At 39.5% G+C, this 23,651-nt stretch overlaps 1 protein-coding gene across 1 annotated transcript in view; it reads right to left on the minus strand.

Annotated features, from left to right (window-relative positions):
• The window catches only part of gpr37b (G protein-coupled receptor 37b), a 40,368-nt gene that overhangs the window by 15,220 nt on the left and 1,497 nt on the right, over positions 1-23,651 (minus strand). The window lies entirely within an intron of this gene.

Genomic DNA, 23,651 nt, shown 5'->3' on the forward strand with positions numbered 1-23,651 from the left:
TGTTGTTCAAAATACGAGGGTGTGGGGAAAGCCGACGAAAATGGTCAGTCGTTTGTTCCGCACACTTTACCGACGAAAGCTATGCTACGACAGAGATGGCGAGAATGTGTGGATATCCTGCGACACTCAAAGCAGATTCATTTCCAACGATAAAGTCAAAGAAATCTGCCGCCAGACCCCCATTGAATCTGCCGGAGTGTGTGAGCAATTCAGGGACAAAGGACCTCGGTAGCACGGCAAGCAATGGCGGCAGTTTGTTCCCGCAGACGAGCGAGCTAAACCCCCTGGATGTCTTGGCTCACACCGTCCCTTATGCCACCGAAGGTGATCAAGAGAAGAATATCGACCCTAGCTTCCCTGGCCTGCTGACATCAACTCCAAAACTGGACAGATCAGCTTTCAGGAAAAGAGAGCGAATGAGGGTATGTCTACAGAATATATTAATTGATGTGCATGTTGTTGCCAAATGTATTTCATATGCTGTAAACCTAGTTCATAGTTGTTAGTTTCCTTTAATGCCAAACAAACACATACCAATCGTTGGTTAGAAGGCGATCGCCGAATTCGTCCTCGCTTTCTCCCGTGTCGCTGGCTGTCGTGTCGTTTTCGTCCGTTTCGCTTGCATACGGTTCAAACCGATATGGCTCAATAGCTTCAGTTTCTTCTTCAATTTGGTTTTCGATACCTGCCTCCACACTACAACCATCCGTTTCAATACATGCGTAATCTGTTGAATCGCTTAAGCCGCTGAAATCCGAGTCTGAATCCGAGCTAATGTCGCTATAGCTTGCTGTTCTTTCCGAACATTATCACCAGACCTATGTAAGCATCAATATATACCTTGATGTTGCAGAAAAAAGACCATATATTTTTTTAACCGATTTCCGAACTCTAAATGGGTTAATTTTGGCGAATCAAACGCCTTTCTATTATTCGCTCTCGGAGGAAGAAATCCGCCATTTTCTCAAACACCGAGTCAAATCAGCTCTGTTATTTTCCGTTTTTTCGACTGTTTTCTGTACCTTGGAGACATCATGCCTCGTCGGTGTGTTGTCGGAGGGTGTAACAACACGAACAGGGACGGATTCAAGTTGCACCAGTGGCCCAAAGATGCCAAAGTGGCAAGAAATTGGACGTTTGTTCCGCACACTTTACCGACGAAAGCTATGCTACGACAGAGATGGCAAGAATGTGTGGATATCCTGCGACATTCAAAGCAGATGCATTTCCAACGATAAAGTCAAAGAAATCTGCCGCCAGACCCCCATTGAATCTGCCGGAGTGTGTGAGCAATTCAGGGACAAAGGACCTCGGTAGCACGGCAAGCAATGGCGGCAGTTTGTTCCCGCAGACGAGCGAGCTAAACCCCCTATCGACCCTGGCTTCCCTGGCCTGCTGACATCAACTCCAAAACTGGACAGATCAGCTTTCAGGAAAAGAGCGCGGATGAGGGTATGTCTACAGAATATATTAATTGATGAAAATTGGGCTGTCTGCACTCTCAAAGTGCATGTTGTTGCCAAATGTATTTCATATGCTGTAAACCTCGTTCATAGTTGTTAGTTTCCTTTAATGCCAAACAAACACATACCAATCGTTGGTTAGAAGGCGATCGCCGAATTCGTCCTCGCTTTCTCCCGTCGTGTCGTTTTCGTCGGTTTCGCTTGCATACGGTTCAAACCGATATGGCTCAGTTTCTTCTTCAATTTCGTTTTCGCTACCTGCCTCCACACTACAACCATCCGTTTCAATACATGCGTAATCTGTTGAATCGCTTAAGCCGCTGAAATCCGAGTCTGAATCCGAGCTAATGTCGCTATAGCTTGCTGTTCTTTCCGAACATTATCACCAGACCTATGTAAGCATCAATATATACCTTGATGTTGCAGAAAAAAGACCATATATTTTTTTAACCGATTTCCGAACTCTAAATGGGTTAATTTTGGCGAATCAAACGCCTTTCTATTATTCGCTCTCGGACGTGACGTCACGTTGTGACGTCACATCGGGAAGAAATCCGCCATTTTCTCAAACACCGAGTCAAATCAGCTCTGTTATTTTCCGTTTTTTCGACTGTTTTCCGTACCTTGGAGACAACATGCCTCGTCGGTGTGTTGTCGGAGGGTGTAACAACACCAACAGGGACGGATTCAAGTTGCACCAGTGGCCCAAAGATGCCAAAGTGGCAAGAAATTGGACGAATGTTGTTCAAAATACGAGGGTGTGGGGAAAGCCGACGAAAATGGTCAGTCGTTTGTTCCGCACACTTTACCGACGAAAGCTATGCTACGACAGAGATGGCAAGAATGTGTGGATATCCTGCGACACTCAAAGCAGATGCATTTCCAACGATAAAGTTAAAGAAATCTGCCGCCGGACCCCCATTGAATCTGCCGGAGTGTGTGAGCAATTCAGGGACAAAGGGCCTCGGTAGCACGGCAAGCAATGGCGGCAGTTTGTTCCCGCAGACGAGCGAGCTAAACCCCCTGGATGTCTTGGCTCACACCGTCCCTTATGCCATCGAAGGTGATCAAGAGAAGAATATCGACCCTAGCTTCCCTGGCCTGCTGACTTCAACTCCAAAACTGGACAGATCAGCTTTGAGGAAAAGAGAGCGAATGAGGGTATGTCTACAGAATATATTAATTGATGAAAATTGGGCTGTCTGCACTCTCAAAGTGCATGTTGTTCCCAAATGTATTTCATATGCTGTAAACCTAGTTCATAGTTGTTAGTTTCCTTTAATGCCAAACAAACACATACCAATCGTTGGTTAGAAGGCGATCGCCGAATTCGTCCTCGCTTTCTCCCGTCGTGTCGTTTTCGTCGGTTTCGCTTGCATACGGTTCAAACCGATATGGCTCAGTTTCTTCTTCAATTTCGTTTTCGCTACCTGCCTCCACACTACAACCATCCGTTTCAATACATGCGTAATCTGTTGAATCGCTTAAGCCGCTGAAATCCGAGTCTGAATCCGAGCTAATGTCGCTATAGCTTGCTGTTCTTTCCGCCATGTTTGTTTGTGTTGGCTTCACTATGTGACGTCACAGGAAAATGGACGGGTGTATATAACGATGGTTAAAATCAGGCACTTTGAAGCTTTTTTTTAGGGATATTGCGTGATGGGTAAAATTTTGAAAAAATCTTCGAAAAATAAAATAAGTCACCGGGAACTGATTTTTAATGGTTTTAACCCTTCTGAAATGGTGATAATGTTCCCCTTTAAGCTCACTGGCAGGATTGTTCCCCGTGCAAAAGGATCTGTTGGATTAACAGCCAGTTTGGCAGCCTGTGAAGTATTCCTCTACAGCAGCTGGAGTGTGTCCTCGCACGAACCGTCTCCAAACCTGCCAAAAAGCTTCTGATCTACAATCCTCTTCACTCCGTCCCTGGCTTTTGTCACTCTGACTTCCTCACCCTCTTCCTCCACATTAAACATCCTTTCCTCCTTAAATAACCGCCCCCGCCCCCTTCCAGTCCCTCTTGTCATATCAAATTAAATTACCGCCGTCCCAGATGGCCCCGGAGAGTCTTTGTGTTGCTGCGAGAAACGCCGACTTCCTGGACAGACATCCGGAACACTAAGAACAGCACAGTGGTTTTTGGAATACAGCGCTCCAATTAAAGCCGGAAACTCATTATACACCCAACAAGTTAATTGTTCGTCTTTGATAATGAGGGATGAACAAGTGTACTGCAACAACGCAGCAGCAACACAACCAATGTTGTCGTAGCGGCAAACTGCTCAGCCCTGCATTGATAGCGCTGATGAGTTCAATGCACACAAAGTACGACAAAGGTACACACAGGAGAGTCACACCAGCAACTGAGTAGCAACACTTTAAAGGGGAACATTATCACAATTTCAGAATGGTTAAAACCATTAAAAATCAGTTCCCAGTGGCTTATTTTATTTTGAGGAGAAACGTCTGAGCTGTACTCTTTGTACAGTCTTCCACCACGCTCTGGCAAAACGTCAGGTCCTGTGTCCTCTCCCCTTTGTAGATCTCGGGTCAAGACAAAATCTTCCCGTGGATTACAATAGATCAAAGAACCCGACACCTTCATGTCGCTTCCCATCCTACAGTGGAGTTTTGATTGGTAAGATCAAAGACAGCTTTTGTCCTCTCGCCGGGAACTCATGGCAACACAAAAGTTTTGTGATAACTTAGATACAGTTATTCTATTATTATTAAAGGGGAACATTATCACAATTTCAGAAGGGTTAAAACCATTAAAAATCAGTTCCCAGTGGCTTTTTTTTTTCAAAATTTTACCCATCACGCAATATCCCTAAAAAAAGCTTCAAAGTGCCTGATTTTAACCATCGTTATATACACCCGTCCATTTTCCTGTGACGTCACATAGTGAAGCCAACACAAACAAACATGGCGCATAGAACAGCAAGCTATAGCCACATTAGCTCGGATTCAGACTCGGATTTCAGCGGCTTAAGCGATTCAACAGATTACGCATGTATTGAAACGGATGGTTGTAGTGTGGAGGCAGGTAGCGAAAACAAAATTGAAGAAGAAACTGAAGCTATTGAGCCATATCGGTTTGAACCGTATGCAAGCGAAATCGACCAAAAACGACACGACAGCCAGCGACACGGGAGAAAGCGAGGACGAATTCGGCGATCGCCTTCTAACCAACGATTGGTATGTGTTTGTTTGGCATTAAAGGAAACTAACAACTATGAACTAGGTTTACAGCATATGAAATACATTTGGCAACAACATGCACTTTGAGAGTGCAGAGAGCCCAATTTTCATCAATTAATATATTCTGTAGACATACCCTCATCCGCGCTCTTTTCTTGAAAGCTGATCTGTCCAGTTTTGGAGTTGATGTCAGCAGGCCAGGGAAGCTAGGGTCGATAGGGGGTTTAGCTCGCTCGTCTGCGGGAACAAACTGCCGCCATTGCTTGCCGTGCTACCGAGGTCCTTTGTCCCTGAATTGCTCACACACTCCGGCAGATTCAATGGGGGTCTGGCGGCAGATTTCTTTGACTTTATCGTAGGAAATGCATCTGCTTTGAGTGTCGCAGGATATCCACACATTTTTGCCATCTCTGTCGTAGCATAGCTTTCATCGGTAAAGTGTGCATATATATATATACACCATACTTGCCAACCTTGAGACCTCCAATTTCGGGGGTTGGGGGGTGGGTGCGGGGGGCGTGGTTGGGGCGGGGGCGTGGTTGGGGGCGTGGTTAAGAGGGGAGGAGTATATTTACAGCTAGAATTCACCAAGTCAAGTATTTCATATATATATATATATATATATATATATATATATATATCCCCACGACCCCGAAGGGAATAAGCGGTAGAAAATGGATGGATGGATATATATATATATATATATATATATATATATATATATATATATATATATATATATATATATATATATATATATATCCATCCATCCATTTTCTACCGCTTATTCCCTTCGGGGTCGCGGGGATATATATATATATATATATATATATATATATATATATATATATATATATATATATATATATATATATATATATATATATAAATAAAATAAATACTTGAATTTCAGTGTTCATTTATTTACACATATACACACACATAAAACTTGCTGGTAGACGGCTGCGTTGACCCTGGATCTCAGGAAACAGAGTGGACCGACACCAGCAGATGACATGGCACCCCAAACCATCACTGATGGTGGAAACTTTACACTAGACTTCAGGCAACGTGGATCCTGTGCCTCTCCTGTCTTCCTCCAGACTCTGGGACCTCGATTTCCAAAGGAAATGCAAAATTTGCTTTCGTCAGAAAACATGACTGTGGACCACTCAGCAGCAGTCCAGCTGGTGTCGGTCCACTCTGTTTCCTGAGATCCAGGGTCAACGCAGCCGTCTACCAGCAAGTTTTAGAGCACTTCATGCTTCCTGCTGCTGACCTGCTCTATGGAGATGGAGATTTCAAGTTCCAACAGGACTTGGCGCCTGCACACAGCGCAAAATCTACCCGTGCCTGGTTTACGGACCATGGTATTTCTGTTCTAAATTGGCCCGCCAACTCCCCTGACCTTAGCCCCATAGAAAATCTGTGGGATATTGTGAAAAGGAAGATGCAGAATGCCAGACCCAAAAACGCAGAAGAGTTGAAGGCCACTATCAGAGCAACCTGGGCTCTCATAACACCTGAGCAGTGCCAGAAACTCATCGACTCCATGCCACGCCGCATTAACGCAGTAATTGAGGCAAAAGGAGCTCCAACGAAGTATTGAGTATTGTACATGCTCATATTTTTCATTTTCATACTTTTCAGTTGGCCAACATTTCTAAAAATCCCTTTTTTGTATTAGCCTTACACAATATTCTAATTTTGTGACACACGGAATTTTGGATTTTCATTTGTTGCCACTTCAAATCATCAAAATTAAATGAAATAAACATTTGAATGCATCAGTCTGTGTGCAATGAATAAATATAATGTACAAGTTACACCTTTTGAATGCAATTACTGAAATAAATCAAGTTTTTCAAAATATTCTAATTTACTGGCTTTTACCTGTATATAAGTTGCACTGGAGCCCGGCCAAACTATGAAAAAAACTGCGACTTATAGTCCGAAAAATACGGTAAACTCTTTCATAAAAAACGTAACAATAACTGATCTCTGTTCTAAGCAAAGAAATGCTTCATTTCCCTCTACTTTGGCATATTAATTCCCTCATTCGGCTGCAAACAAACATGTCACATCTGCACACGCTGAATATTTCATGGCTGGACGAGCGCGGCTTTAAAAAAAATAAGAAAAAATAAAAATAAAAGTCAGGCGGCGCCTTTGATGAGCGTTGTCGAGGCGTACCACAAACACGCTTTGTTCTCCGCAGAGAGTCCAACAGTCAGCGCTGGTGGTGTGACAAAGCCCTGTTAGATGTGGCGGGAGCACGGGATAACATGCAGATGAGGCCGGGAAAACAAGCAAAGGCGAATAGAATGCGGGACGCGAGCCACGTCTTCAGGGTGATTTAATTTAGGCCTCCTTTCTTGTTCACAGCTGAAAATGGCGCCTTCCTGCATCCATTTTTAAACACTCATTTTGTCTCATGAATAATTCAGACACTTGGACAGGTCGTCTCCATCCCTGCTGTCCTCCTTTGAATTTTGATTTCTATTCTCAGTATAGATGTTGTTTAACGTCCCGCTTGGGGGCTTCCGACATGTTTATTCATGTCGCGGTCATTCATATGAGCAGCAGGTGCGTTTCTTGAATAAAAGGTCATTGATTAAAGGGGCCAGAGAGATTAATTGGCTTCTAACGAGGACTGGTGGAGCCTGTCTGGCTACTGTCACTGTCCGCGCTAATGGGAGTCATCAGGTGATAAATGGGGATGGTCTGAACACACACACGCACATGTGTGTGTAGGCTTCACCATATACCAGGCCTGGGCAATTGTTTAGCCTCGGGGGGCCAAATTTAGAGATAAAAATGTGTCTGGGGGCCGGTATATCTGATTTTTAGGAACACAAATACAAAACCTCACAATGATGTCTCACTGAATTCTAAAATCGTTATGACAGACCGCAAGAAAAAACGGAATGGAATTTTACATTTTTTTACTGAATGAGAATGTACATGTAAATAAAGAATGTGAGATTTACAATATTAACTACGAAGGGTAAAACACTGAATATTGACAACATATATTGATCGACATATTTTACAATCAACAAAACACAACAAAAATGCAACAAACACAGCGAATTATGAATGCAAAGGGTGAAAAAAACCCCAAAAGAAAGCATATTATGGGAGGGGAAGTAAGAGAAGCGAACTGTTTTAACCTTGTAGATTGTTATAGTCCTATAGGTTAAGCTATGTCAGTGTGCCGTGTGTTATCCAGTTTCCGTAAAGGGAATATATGTTTGATGAAACGTGATTATATGCATGAGTGTAGGTACCTACTGTATGTATGTACTTGAGTACCTTTGTGTACGCAAGGCCTGGGCAATTATTTTGAATTTCAGTATAAATGAACACTGAAATTCAAGTATTTCTCTTATTTATATATATATATATATATATATATATATATATATATATATATATATATATATATATATATATATATATATATATATATATATACGTATATATATATATATGTATATATATATATATATATATATATATATATATATATATATATATATATATATATATATATATATATATATATATATATAATAAAATAAATATATATATATATAGCTAGAATTCACTGAAAGTCAAGTATTTCTTATATATTTATGAAATACTTGACTTGGTGAATTTTATCTGTAAATATACTCCTCCTCTGTTAACCACGCCCCCAACCACGCCCACGCCCCAACCACTGAATATTGACAACATATGTACGTCACACCCCCTCTCGATCGTCATATTTTACAATCAAGCGAAACGCAACAAAAATGCAACAAACGCAGCGAAATATGAACGCAAAGGGTAAAAAAAACCCCCAAAGAAAGCATATAATGGGAGGGGAAGAAAGAGAAACAGTTTTAACCTTGTAGATTGTTATAGTCCTTTAGGTTAAGCTATGTCAGTGTGCCGTGTGTTATCCCGTTTCCCCGAGATGAAACGTGATTATATGCATGAGTGTAGGTACCTATGTATGTACTTGAGTACCTTTTTTTACGCCATGCCTGGGCAATTATTTTGACTCAGGGGGCCAAATTTTGGGAAAAAAATGTGTCTGGGGGCCGGTATATCTGATTTTTAGGAACACAAATACAAAACCTCACAATGATGTCTCACTGAATTCTAAAATCGTTATGACAGACCGCAAGAAAAAACGGAATGGAATTTTACTTTTTTTTTACTGAATGAGAATGTACATGTAAATAAAGAATGTGGGATTTACAATATTAACTATGAAGGGTAAAACACTGAATATTGACAACATATGAACGTCAATATTGATCGACATATTTTACAATCAACAAAACACAACAAAAATGCAACAAACACAGCGAATTATGAATGCAAAGGGTAAAAAAAAAACCCAAAAGAAAGCATATTAGCATATATATTCAAGGGTTTGAATATATATAGCGCTTTTCTAAGTACCCAAAGTCACTTTACATGTAGAACCCATCATTCATTCACACCTGGTGGTGGTAAGCTACTTTCACAGCCACAGCTGCCCTGGGGTAGACTGACGGAAGCGTGGCTGCAATTTGCGCCAACCACCTATCATTCATCATTCAGTTCACCGGTGTGAGTGGCACCGGGGGAAAAGGGTAAAGTGTCCCGCCCAAGGACACAACGGCAGCGATTTTTTGGATGGTAAGAGGCGGGGAGCGAACCTGCAACCCTCAGGTTTCTGGCACGGTTGCTCTACCCACTACGCCATGCCGCCCCTATATATATATATATATATATATATATATATATATATATATATATATATATATATATATGTATATTTTTTATATATATATATATATATGTATATATATTATAAATATGTATTAAATATATATTATATATTATATATATATATATATATATATAATATTATATATATATATATATATATATATATATATATATTATATATATATATATATATATATATATATATATATTATAAATAATATATATATAATTATATTATATATATATTATATATTATTATACATATATATATATATATATATATATTATATTATATATTATATATATTATATATATATATATATTATATTATATAAATATATATTAAATATATATTATAAATAATATATATAATAATTATATTATATATATATATTATATATTATTATACATATATATATATATATATATATATATATATATATATATATATATATATATATATATATATATATATATATATATATATATAATAAATCTCAGAGCTACCATCCCCTGGTGTCTGTTGCCATCACCTCCCCTCTCTAAACATAACAATATCACTGCCGTTGTTTTTGCTTACGAACACCTCTGTTATGCAAAACGCCAAAATGTCCACTGTAGAGGATACAAAATGCATTCATGCAATAATTAATGTAAGTAGAGCGCTCTCCTGAGTCCAAATATCAAAAGCCCATTTAGGGACGCCGCTCCCTGCGTTTTTATGGCGTCTCCCTGGCAATTTCTTCCGGACAATAAATTCCCTCCTCCATTAAATTACATCACGCTCTGTGTCATATTTCCCCTTGGATATTTAAAAAAAACAAAAAAAAACGACATTTGCCTCTGAGTCTTGACTGTAGCTGGCGGCAAAATAGCATTTTTCCAGGCTGTTTTGAAGAGAACGAAGCCCCCAAATGCGGCTTCTGTACGGAGTGCGCCCCCCCCCCCCCCCTGAGGCTGGGGTCTAATCACAGATCGCTGATGCAGAGAGAACAGCGAGGCCACCCATCTGCTGGATGCCCCCGCTAGCCTTGCATGCAAAAGTGTACGCGGCTCCTCCGTACTGTACCTGTACTGTATCGAACCGGGACGTGTCAAGCTGATAAATGCGCAACGGTTTCATTTTCTGCAGCTCATGCAGACCCTTCGGATAAATCTCACTGTATCCGTGCTGCTTTCCCTGTAGCATAGCGAGGCGTTTACATGTAGTAGGACGCCGCAAAGTCCACGCATGATGCAGGGGCTTGAGGAACAGGGCGCGCTTGTTAAACGTGAAGATTCACGTTGCTGACCAGAGACAATTAGCCACATGTAAACACACGCGTCTTCCTGAGGGACGAGTCTTTAGGCAAGAAAATGAAGTGTTTGCCATTAAGGCATTTTGTCAACACGGTTCTGAATGGTCTCCTGCAGCGGTTGCTAAAGCGGTTTGCGCTCCTGCAATGTGCTGCCCTGTGCACGACTGACTGGCTTATCTGGAATAATGCAGCTTGGCCGCTCGCCCGGGATCTCGGCTCTGCTGTCGCTCCTCTCCGTTGAGCGGCGAATAAAACCAGGTTCGCTGAAGGCGGCGTTATCTGCAGCGTGATTGTGCACATGTGTTGTCTGGTGTCGTTATTTAGGCGGGTTAAGCGATGAATAAAGTCAAGATGTGTGTGTGTGTGTGTTTGTTCTTGTATTTCCACCCTTCTTGAGACATCAACAAGGAAAAGTACCTTCCATATGAGGAGGTGTGAACAAGTTAGGACCAAAATCATGGTCCCAATACGGAAAATCATTGCCATCATATTGCAGTCTGCATGTACCTCTTATGTGTGACTGCCATCATATTGCAGTCTGCACGTATCTCTTATGTGTGACTGCCATCATATTGCAGTCTGCACGTATCTCTTATGTATGACTGCCATCATATTGCTGTCGGCACGTATCTCTTATGTGACTGCCATCATATTGCAGTCTGCACGTACCTCTTATGCGTGACTGCCATCATATTGCAGTCTGCACATATCTCTTATGTGTGACTGCCATCATATTGCAGTCTGCACGTATCTCTTATGTGTGACTGCCATCATATTGCAGTCTGCACGTATCTCTTATGTATGACTGCCATCATATTGCTGTCGGCACGTATCTCTCATGTGTGACCGCCATCATATTGCAGTCTACACGTATCTCTTATGTGTGACTGCCATCATATTGCAGTCTACACGTATCTCTTATGTGTGACTGCCATCATATTGCAGTCTACACGTATCTCTTATGTGTGACTGCCATCATATTGCAGTCTACACGTATCTCTTATGTGTGACTTACATCATATTGCAGTCTACACGTATCTCTTATGTGTGACTGCCATCATATTGCAGTCTAGACGTATCTCTTATGTGTGACTGCCATCATATTGCAGTCTACACGTATCTCTTATGTGTGACTGCCATCATATCGCAGTCTGCATGTACCTCTTATGTGTGACTGCCATCATATTGCAGTCTACACATATTTCTTATGTGTGACTGCCATCATATTGCAGTCTGCACATACCTCTTATGTGTGACTGCCATCATATTGCAGTCTGCACATATCTCTTATGTGTGACTGCCATCATATTGCAGTCTGCATGTACCTCTTATGTGTGACTGCCATCATATTGCAGTCTACACGTATTTCTTATGTGTGACTGCCATCATATTGCAGTCTGCACGTACCTCTTATGTGTGACTGCCATCATATTGCAGTCTGCATGAACCTCTTATGTGTGACTGCCATCATATTGCAGTTTACACGTATTTCTTATGTGTGACTGCCATCATATTGCAGTCTGCACATACCTCTTATGTGTGACTGCCATCATATTGCAGTCCGCACATATCTCTTATGTGTGACTGCCATCATATTGCAGTCCGCACGTACCTCTTATGTGTGACTGCCATCATATTGCAGTCTGCACGTATCTCTTGTGTGACTGTCATCATATTGCAGTCTACACGTATCTCTTAATTTTGACTGCCATCATATTGCAGTCTACACGTATCTCTTATGTGTGACTGCCATCATATTGCAGTCTACACTTATCTCTTAATTTTGACTGCCATCATATTGCAGTCTACACGTATCTCTTATGTGTGACTGGCATCATATTGCAGTCTACACGTATCTCTTATGTGTGACTGCCATCATATTGCAGTCTACACGTATCTCTTATGTGTGACTGCCATCATATTGCAGTCTGCACGTATCTCTTATGTGTGACTGCCATCATATTGCAGTCTGCACGTATCTCTTATGTGTGACTGCCATCATATTGCAGTCTAGACGTATCTCTTATGTGTGACTGCCATCATATTGCAGTCTGCACGTATCTCTTATGCGTGACTGCCATCATATTGCAGTCGGCACGTATCTCTTATGTGTGACTGCCATCATATTGCAGTCTGCACGTATCTCTTATGTGTGACTGCCATCATATTGCAGTCTGCACGTACCTCTTATGTGTGACTGCCATCATATTGCAGTCTACACGTATCTCTTGTGTGTGACTGCCATCATATTGCAGTCTACACGTATCTCTTAATTTTGACTGCCATCATATTGCAGTCTACACGTATCTCTTATGTGTGACTGCCATCATATTGCAGTCTGCACGTACCTCTTATGTGTGACTGCCATCATATTGCAGTCTACACGTATCTCTTATGTGTGACTGCCATCATATTGCAGTCTGCACGTATCTCTTATGTGTGACTGCCATCATATTGCAGTCTGCACGTACCTCTTATATTTGACTGCCATCATATTGCAGTCTGCACATATCTCTTATGTGTGACTGCCATCATATTGCAGTCTGCATGTACCTCTTATGTGTGACTGCCATCATATTGCAGTCTGCACATATCTCTTATGTGTGACTGCCATCATATTGTAGTCTACACGTATCTCTTATGTGTGACTGCCATCATATTGCAGTCTGCACGTATCTCTTATGTGTGACTGCCATCATATTGCAGTCTGCACGTACCTCTTATGTGTGACTGCCATCATATTGCAGTCTGCACGTATCTCTTATGTGTGACTGCCATCATATTGCAGTCTGCATGTACCTCTTATGTGTGACTGCCATCATATTGCAGTCTGCACGTACCTCTTATGTGTGACTGCCATCATATTGCAGTCTACACGTATCTCTTATGTGTGACTGCCATCATATTGCAGTCTGCACGTATCTCTTATGTGTGACTGCCATCATATTGCAGTCTGCACGTATCTCTTATGTATGACTGCCATCATATTGCAGTCGGCACGTATCTCTTATGTGTGACTGCCATCATATTGCAGTCTGCATGTACCTCTTATATGTGACTGCCATCATATTGCAGTCTGCACGTATCTCTTATGCGTGACTGCCATCATATTGCAGTCGGCACGTATCTCTTATGTGTGACTGCCATCATATTGCAGTCTGCACGTATCTCTTATGTGTGACTGCCATCATATTGCAGTCTGCACGTACCTCTTATGTGTGACTGCCATCATATTGCAGTCTACACGTATCTCTTGTGTGTGACTGCCATCATATTGCAGTCTACACGTATCTCTTAATTTTGACTGCCATCATATTGCAGTCTACACGTATCTCTTATGTGTGACTGCCATCATATTGCAGTCTGCACGTACCTCTTATGTGTGACTGCCATCATATTGCAGTCTACACGTATCTCTTATGTGTGACTGCCATCATATTGCAGTCTGCACGTATCTCTTATGTGTGACTGCCATCATATTGCAGTCTGCACGTACCTCTTATATTTGACTGCCATCATATTGCAGTCTGCACATATCTCTTATGTGTGACTGCCATCATATTGCAGTCTGCATGTACCTCTTATGTGTGACTGCCATCATATTGCAGTCTGCACATATCTCTTATGTGTGACTGCCATCATATTGTAGTCTACACGTATCTCTTATGTGTGACTGCCATCATATTGCAGTCTGCACGTATCTCTTATGTGTGACTGCCATCATATTGCAGTCTGCACGTACCTCTTATGTGTGACTGCCATCATATTGCAGTCTGCACGTATCTCTTATGTGTGACTGCCATCATATTGCAGTCTGCATGTACCTCTTATGTGTGACTGCCATCATATTGCAGTCTGCACGTACCTCTTATGTGTGACTGCCATCATATTGCAGTCTACACGTATCTCTTATGTGTGACTGCCATCATATTGCAGTCTGCACGTATCTCTTATGTGTGACTGCCATCATATTGCAGTCTGCACGTATCTCTTATGTATGACTGCCATCATATTGCAGTCGGCACGTATCTCTTATGTGTGACTGCCATCATATTGCAGTCTGCACGTATCTCTTATGTGTGACTGCCATCATATTGCAGTCTGCATGTACCTCTTATGTGTGACTGCCATCATATTGCAGTCTACACGTTGTCTCTTATGTGTGACTGACATCATATTGCAGTCTGCACGTATCTCTTATGTGTGACTGCCATCATATTGCAGTCTCCACGTATTTCTTATGTGTAACTGCCATCATATTGCAGTCTACACGTATCTCTTGTGTGTGACTGCCATCATATTGCAGTCTACACGTTGTCTCTTATGTGTGACTGCCATCTACTGGTCATACTTATCATTTCACCATGTACCAAAATAAATAGCTTCGAGGTCGGTAAGCACAACCAAAATGATTCCGTACATTAGGCGCATCGGGTTATAAGGCGCACTGTCGAGTTTTGAGAAAATGAAAGGGTTTTAAGTGCGCCTTATAGTCCGAATAATACTGTAATGGTGATTCGTGAGGGTTTACGGTGACTTGGTGACCAATCACCACTTCCTCATGCACCCTATAACATTATTGAAGGTAAACATCATTTTAATTAGAGCATTTCTGGTGTGTTATGGGCAGTGATTTTTTTTTTAAAGTGCCAGCTGCTGCTTCCGTGTGCACATTGACAGCCTGTCATTGCAAATACTGTAACGACGTGCACATTTGTCATATCCTGGCCTATTTTAAAACATTTTTTTTTTTTTGCTTCTTTTACAAAATATGTTTGCCTCAGTTTGAAAAACAAATGAATAAATAAACATTGTGCAGGGAACATCTGCTCCAGACAACAAAAGCAGGTGTGCTCTGCCGAGTGATGGAATTGCGGCGAGTGCACAAAAAGGGGAAGGAACCAACACGGTGTAAACAACCTGTCAATCTAAGGCGTGTGTGTCAAAGTCAAGGTCCGGGGGCCAGATCAATCACGAAAGTCGAGTACATTATCTTTTTTTTCCCACTAAATATTTTCCTTGTACTGCATGAAATTGCATATATATTAATCTTTAATATTACCTCATAATGTAAGAAATATTACATTTAATTAAATGTGTATGAATTAAGAAAGGGAAAGTACTTATCAATGAATCTGTAATAAAAATGTTAATGTTAATTATGTAATGTTAGTTAAAGGTTTGAAAGTAGTTGTAATCTGTAATATTAAAAACTATTAGCTTTTATTCGTGGTTCCTAATAATGCAATAAATAATATATTATCATATATTACACTTTTTAAAAATAAAACAAATATCTGATTTACTTATAATTTTAAAGTTAGTTATCCATTTACCGTATTTTCCGGACTATAAGGCTTACTTAAAATCCTTTAATTTCCCCCAAAAATCTGAGAGTGCGCCTTATAACTCGGTGCGCCTAATGTGCGGCGTAATTCTGGTTGTGCTTACCGACCTCGAAGCAATTTTATTAGGTGCATGGTGAAATGATAAGTGTGACCAGGAGATGGCAGTCACACATAAGACATATGTGCAGACTGCAATATGACGGAAGTCACGCATAAAAGATACGTGCAGACTGCAATATAATGGCAGTCACACATAAGAAATACGTGTTGACTGCAATATGATGGCAGTCACACATAAAAGATACGTGTTGACTGCAATCTGATGGCAGTCACACATAAGAGATATGTGCGGACTGCAATATGATGGCAGTCACACATAAGAAATACGTGTTGACTGCAATATGATGGCAGTCACACATAAGAGATACGTGTTGACTGCAATCTGATGGCAGTCACACATAAGAGATATGTGCTGACTACAATATGATGGCAGTCACACATAAGAGGTACGTGCGGACTGCAATATGATGGCAGTCACACATAAGAGGTACGTGCGGACTGCAATATGATGGCAGTCACACATAAGAAATACGTGTAGACTGCAATATGATGGCAGTCACGCATAAGAGATACGTGTAGACTGCAATATGACGGCAGTCACACATAAGAGATACGTGTAGACTGCGACATGATGGCACTCACACATAAGAGATACGTGTAGACTGCCATATGATGGCAGTCACACATAAGAGATACATGCAGACTGCAATATGATGGCAGTCACACATAAGAGATACGTGTAGACTGCAATATGATGGCAGTCACACATAAGAGATACGTGCAGACTGCAATATGATGGCAGTCACACATAAAAGATACGTGCAGACTGCAATATGATGGCAGTCACACATAAGAGATATGTGCAGACTGCAATATGATGGCAGTCACACATAAGAGATACGTGTAGATTGCAATATGATGGCAGTCAAAAATAAGAGATACGTGTAGACTGCAATATGATGGTAGTCACACATAAGAGATACGTGCAGACTGCAATATGATGGCAGTCACACATAAAAGATACGTGCCGACTGCAATATGATGGCAGTCACACATAAGAGATACGTGCAGACTGCAATATGATGGCAGTCACACATAAGAGATACGTGCAGACTGCACTATGATGGCAGTCACACATAAGAGATACGTGCAGACTGCAATATGATGGCAGTCACGCATAAGAGATACGTGCAGACTGCAATATGATGGCAGTCACACATAAGAGGTACGTGCAGACTGCAATATGAAGGCAGTCACACATAAGAGATACGTGCAGACTGCAATATGATGGCAGTCACACATAAGAGATACGTGCAGACTGCAATATGATGGCAGTCACACATAAGAGATACGTGTAGATTGCAATATGATGGCAGTCACACATAAGAGATACGTGTAGATTGCAATTTGATGGCAGTCACACATAAGAGGTACGTGTAGACTCCAATATAAAATTTGAATGACAATGAAAAGGAAGTCTAAGTCTAAGTCTATATGTAAAATGTCAATTAATGACTGACAGGGCGCGTATAAATACGGTAAATAAAAAAATTGGAAAAACATTGTGCAGGGAACGTCTGCTCCAGACAACAAAACCAGGTGTCTTCTGCCGGGTGACACTGATAGAATTGCGGCGAGTGCACAAAAAGGGGAAGTAACCAACAAGGTGTAAACTATGAGGGGCTGTTAGGGACATTATTCAGAATTACCTCTTACATACACTACTGTAATGCGCTCACATAAACAACTGATATCTTTTACTCACACGCACACTACTGAAACACTCTTATACACACTACTGACATGCTCTTACAAGAGTGTTTCAGTAGTGTGTATAAGAGTGTTTCAGTAGTGTGTGTGAGAGAAAAACATTTCAGTTGTTTATGTGAGAGCATTTCAGTAGTGTGTATAAGAGTGTTTCAGTAGTGTGTATAAGAGTGTTTCAGTAGTGTGTATAAGAGTGTTTCAGTAGTGTGTGTGAGAGAAAAACATTTCAGTTGTTTATGTGAGAGCATTTCAGTAGTGTGTATAAGAGTGTTTCAGTAGTGTGTATAAGACTGTTTCAGTAGTGTGTGTGAGAGAAAAACATTTCAGTTGTTTATGTGAAAGCATTTCAGTAGTGTGTATAAGAGTGTTTCAGTAGTGTGTGTGAGAGAAAAACATTTTAGTTGTTTATGTGAGAGCATTTCAGTAGTGTGTATAAGAGTGTTTCAGTAGTGTGTATAAGAGTGTTTCAGTAGTGTGTATAAGACTGTTTCAGTAGTGTGTGTGAGAGAAAAACATTTCAGTTGTTTATGTGAAAGCATTTCAGTAGTGTGTATAAGAGTGTTTCAGTAGTGTGTATAAGAGTGTTTCAGTAGTGTGTGTGAGAGAAAAACATTTCAGTTGCTTATGTGAAAGCATTTCAGTAGTGTGTATGAGTGTTTCAGTAGTGTGTGAGAGAAAAACATTTCAGTTGTTTATGTGAGAGCATTTCAGTAGTGTGTATAAGAGTGTTTCAGTAGTGTGTATAAGAGTGTTTCAGTAGTGTGTATAAGACTGTTTCAGTAGTGTGTGAGAGAAAAACATTTCAGTTGTTTATGTGAAAGCATTTCAGTAGTGTGTATAAGAGTGTTTCAGTAGTGTGTGAGAGAAAAACATTTCAGTTGTTTATGTGAGAGCATTTCAGTAGTGTGTATAAGAGTGTTTCAGTAGTGTGTATAAGAGTGTTTCAGTAGTGTGTATAAGACTGTTTCAGTAGTGTGTGAGAGAAAAACATTTCAGTTGTTTATGTGAAAGCATTTCAGTAGTGTGTATAAGAGTGTTTCTGTAGTGTGTTAGAGAAAAACATTTCAGTTGTTTATGTGAGAGCATTTCAGTAGTGTGTATAAGAGTGTTTCAGTAGTGTGTGTGAGATAAAAACATTTCAGTTGTTAATGTGAGAGCATTTCAGTAGTGTCTATAAGAGTGTTTCTGTAGTGTGTTAGAGAAAAACATTTCAGTTGTTTATGTGAGAGCATTTCAGTAGTGTGTATAAGAGTGTTTCAGTAGTGTGTGTGAGATAAAAACATTTCAGTTGTTAATGTGAGAGCATTTCAGTAGTGTCTATAAGAGTGTTTCAGTAGTGTTTGTGAGAGAAAAACATTTCAGTTGTTTATGTGAGAGCATTTCAGTAGTGTGTATAAGAGTGTTTCAGTAGTGTGCGTGAGAGAAAAACATTTAAGCTGTTTATGTGAGAGCATTTCAGTAGTGTGTATAAGAGTGTTTCAGTAGTGTGTGAGAGAAAAACATTTCAGTTGTTTATGTGAGAGCATTTCAGTAGTGTGTATAAGAGTGTTTCAGTAGTGTATAAGAGTGTTTCAGTAGTGTGTATAAGAGTGTTTCAGTAGTGTGTGTGAGAGAAAAGCATTTCAATTGTTTATGTGAGAGCATTTCAGTAGTGTGTATAAGAGTGTTTCAGTAGTGTATGTGAGAGAAAAACATTTCAGTTCTTTATGTGAGAGCATTTCAGTAGTGTGTATAAGAGTGTTTCAGTAGTGTATGTGAGAGAAAAACATTTCAGTTCTTTATGTGAGAGCATTTCAGTAGTGTGTATAAGAGTGTTTCAGTAGTGTGTATAAGAGTGTTTCAGTAGTGTGTGTGAGAGAAAAACATTTCAGTTGTTTATGTGAAAGCATTTCAGTAGTGCGTATAAGAGTGTTTCAGTAGTGTGTATAAGAGTGTTTCAGTAGTGTGTGTGAGAGAAAAACATTTCAGTTGTTTATGTGAAAGCATTTCAGTAGTGTGTATAAGAGTGTTTCAGTAGTGTGTGAGAGAAAAACATTTCAGTTGTTTATGTGAGAGCATTTCAGTAGTGTGTATAAGAGTGTTTCAGTAGCGTGTATAAGAGTGTTTCAGTAGTGTGTATAAGACTGTTTCAGGAGTGTGTGAGAGAAAAACATTTCAGTTGTTTATGTGAAAGCATTTCAGTAGTGTGTATAAGAGTGTTTCAGTAGTGTGTGAGAGAAAAACATTTCAGTTGTTTATGTGAGAGCATTTCAGTAGTGTCTATAAGAGTGTTTCAGTAGTGTTGTGAGAGAAAAACTTTTTAGTTGTTTATGTGAGAGCATTTCAGTAGTGTGTATAAGAGTGTTTCAGTAGTGTGTGTGAGATAAAAACATTTCAGTTGTTTATGTGAGAGCATTTCAGTAGTGTGTATAAGAGTGTTTCAGTAGTGTGTATAAGAGTGTTTCTGTAGTGTGTGTGAGAGAAAAACATTTCAGTTGTTTATGTGAGAGCATTTCAGTAGTGTGTATAAGAGTGTTTCAGTAGTGTGTGAGAGAAAAACATTTTAGTTGTTTATGTGAGAGCATTTCAGTAGTGTGTATAAGAGTGTTTCAGTAGTGTGTATAAGAGTGTTTCAGTAGTGTGTATAAGACTGTTTCAGTAGTGTGTGTGAGAGAAAAACATTCCAGTTGTTTATGTGAGAGCATTTCAGTAGTGTGTATAAGAGTGTTTCAGTAGTGTGTGTGAGAGAAAAACATTTCAGTTGTTTATGTGAGAGCATTTCAGTAGTGTGTATAAGAGTGTTTCAGTAGTGTGTGTGAGAGAAAAACATTTTAGTTGTTTATGTGAGAGCATTTCAGTAGTGTGTATAAGAGTGTTTCAGTAGTGTGTATAAGACGGTTTCAGTAGTGTGTGTGAGAGAAAAACATTTCAGTTGTTTATGTGAGAGCATTTCAGTAGTGTGTATAAGAGTGTTTCAGTAGTGTGTGAGAGAAAAACATTTCAGTTGTTTATGTGAGAGCATTTCAGTAGTGTGTATAAGAGTGTTTCAGTAGTGTGTATAAGAGTGTTTCAGTAGTGTGTATAAGACTGTTTCAGTAGTGTGTGTGAGAGAAAAACATTTCAGTTGTTTATGTGAAAGCATTTCAGTAGTGTGTATAAGAGTGTTTCAGTAGTGTGTGTGAGAGGAAAACATTTTAGTTGTTTATGTGAGAGCATTTCAGTAGTGTGTATAAGAGTGTTTCAGTAGTGTGTATAAGAGTGTTTCAGTAGTGTGTGTGAGAGAAAAACATTTCAGTTGTTTATGTGAGAGCATTTCAGTAGTGTGTATAAGAGTGTTTCAGTAGTGTGTGAGAGAAAAACATTTCAGTTGTTTATGTGAGAGCATTTCAGTAGTGTGTATAAGAGTGTTTCAGTAGTGTGTATAAGAGTGTTTCAGTAGTGTGTATAAGAGTGTTTCAGTAGTGTGTGTGAGAGAAAAACATTTCAGTTGTTTATGTGAAAGCATTTCAGTAGTGTGTATAAGAGTGTTTCAGTAGTGTGTGAGAGAAAAACATTTCAGTTGTTTATGTGAGAGCATTTCAGTAGTGTGTATAAGAGTGTTTCAGTAGTGTGTATAAGAGTGTTTCAGCAGTCAGTATAAGACTGTTTCAGTAGCGTGTGTGAGAGAAAAACATTTCAGTTGTTTATGTGAAAGCATTTCAGTAGTGTGTATAAGAGTGTTTCAGTAGTGTGTGTGAGAGAAAAACAATTTAGTTGTTTATGTGAGAGCATTTCAGTAGTGTGTATAAGAGTGTTTCAGTAGTGTGTGAGAGAAAAACATTTCAGTTGTTTATGTGAGAGCATTTCAGTAGTGTGTATACGAGTGTTTCAGTAGTGTGTGTGAGAGAAAAACATTTTAGTTGTTTATGTGAGAGCATTTCAGTAGTGTGTTTAAGAGTGTTTCAGTAGTGTGTATAAGACTGTTTCAGTAGTGTGTGTGAGAGAAAAACATTTCAGTTGTTTATGTGAGAGCATTTCAGTAGTGTGTATAAGAGTGTTTCAGTAGTGTGTGAGACAAAAACATTTCAGTTGTTTATGTGAGAGCATTTCAGTAGTGTGTATAAGAGTGTTTCAGTAGTGTGTATAAGACTGTTTCAGTAGTGTGTATAAGACTGTTTCAGTAGTGTGTGTGATAGAAAAACATTTCAGTTGTTTATGTGAAAGCATTTCAGTAGTGTGTATAAGAGTGTTTCAGTAGTGTGTGTGAGAGAAAAACATTTTAGTTGTTTATGTGAGAGCATTTCAGTAGTGTATAAGAGTGTTTCAGTAGTGTGTATAAGAGTGTTTCAGTAGTGTGTATAAGACTGTTTCAGTAGTTGTGTGTGAGAGAAAAACATTTCAGTTGTTTATGTGAAAGCATTTCAGTAGTGTGTATAAGAGTGTTTCAGTAGTGTGTGTGAGAGGAAAACATTTCAGTTGTTTATGTGAGAGCATTTCAGTAGTGTGTATAAGAGTGTTTCAGTAATGTGTATAAGAGTGTTTCAGTAGTGTGTATAAGACTGTTTCAGTAGTGTGTGTGAGAGAAAAACATTTCCGTTGTTTATGTGAAAGCATTTCAGTAGTGTGTATAAGAGTGTTTCAGTAGTGTGTATAAGAGTGTTTCAGTAGTGTGTGTGAGAGAAAAACATTTCAGTTGCTTATGTGAAAGCATTTCAGTAGTGTGTATGAGTGTTTCAGTAGTGTGTGAGTGAAAAACATTTCAGTTGTTTATGTGAGAGCATTTCAGTAGTGTGTATAAGAGTGTTTCAGTAGTGTGTATAAGAGTGTTTCAGTAGTGTGTATAAGACTGTTTCAGTAGTGTGTGAGAGAAAAACATTTCAGTTGTTTATGTGAGAGCATTTCAGTAGTGTGTATAAGAGTGTTTCAGTAGTGTGTGTGAGAGAAAAACATTTCAGCTGTTTATGTGAGAGCATTTCAGTAGTGTGTATAAGAGTGTTTCAGTAGTGTGTATAAGAGTGTTTCAGTAGTGTGTATAAGACTGTTTCAGTAGTGTGTGTGAGAGAAAAACATTTCAGTTGTTTATGTGAGAGCATTTCAGTAGTGTGTATAAGAGTGTTTCAGTAGTGTGTTTGAGAGAAAAACATTTCAGTTGTTTATGTGAGAGCATTTCAGTAGTGTGTATAAGAGTGTTTCAGTAGTGTGTATAAGAGTGTTTCAGTAGTGTGTATAAGACTGTTTCAGTAGTGTGTGTGAGAGAAAAACATTTCAGTTGTTTATGTGAAAGCATTTCAGTAGTGTGTATAGGAGTGTTTCAGTAGTGTGTATAAGAGTGTTTCAGTAGTGTGTGAGAGAAAAACATTTCAGTTGCTTATGTGAAAGCATTTCAGTAGTGTGTATGAGTGTTTCAGTAGTGTGTGAGAGAAAAACATTTCAGTTGTTTATGTGAGAGCATTTCAGTAGTGTGTATAAGAGTGTTTCAGTAGTGTGTATAAGAGTGTTTCAGTAGTGTGTATAAGACTGTTTCAGTAGTGTGTGTGAGAGAAAAACATTTCAGTTGTTTATGTGAGAGCATTTCAGTAGTGTGTATAAGAGTGTTTCAGTAGTGTGTGTGAGAGAAAAACATTTCAGTTGTTTATGTGAGAGCATTTCAGTAGTGTGTATAAGAGTGTTTCAGTAGTGTGTATAAGAGTGTTTCAGTAGTGTGTATAAGAGTGTTTCAGTAGTGTGTATAAGACTGTTTCAGTAGTGTGTGTGAGAGAAAAACATTTCAGTTGTTTATGTGAAAG

The sequence above is a fragment of the Nerophis lumbriciformis genome, linkage group LG25, assembly GCF_033978685.3.
Source record: "Nerophis lumbriciformis linkage group LG25, RoL_Nlum_v2.1, whole genome shotgun sequence".
Classification (NCBI taxonomy): Eukaryota; Metazoa; Chordata; class Actinopteri; order Syngnathiformes; family Syngnathidae; genus Nerophis; species Nerophis lumbriciformis.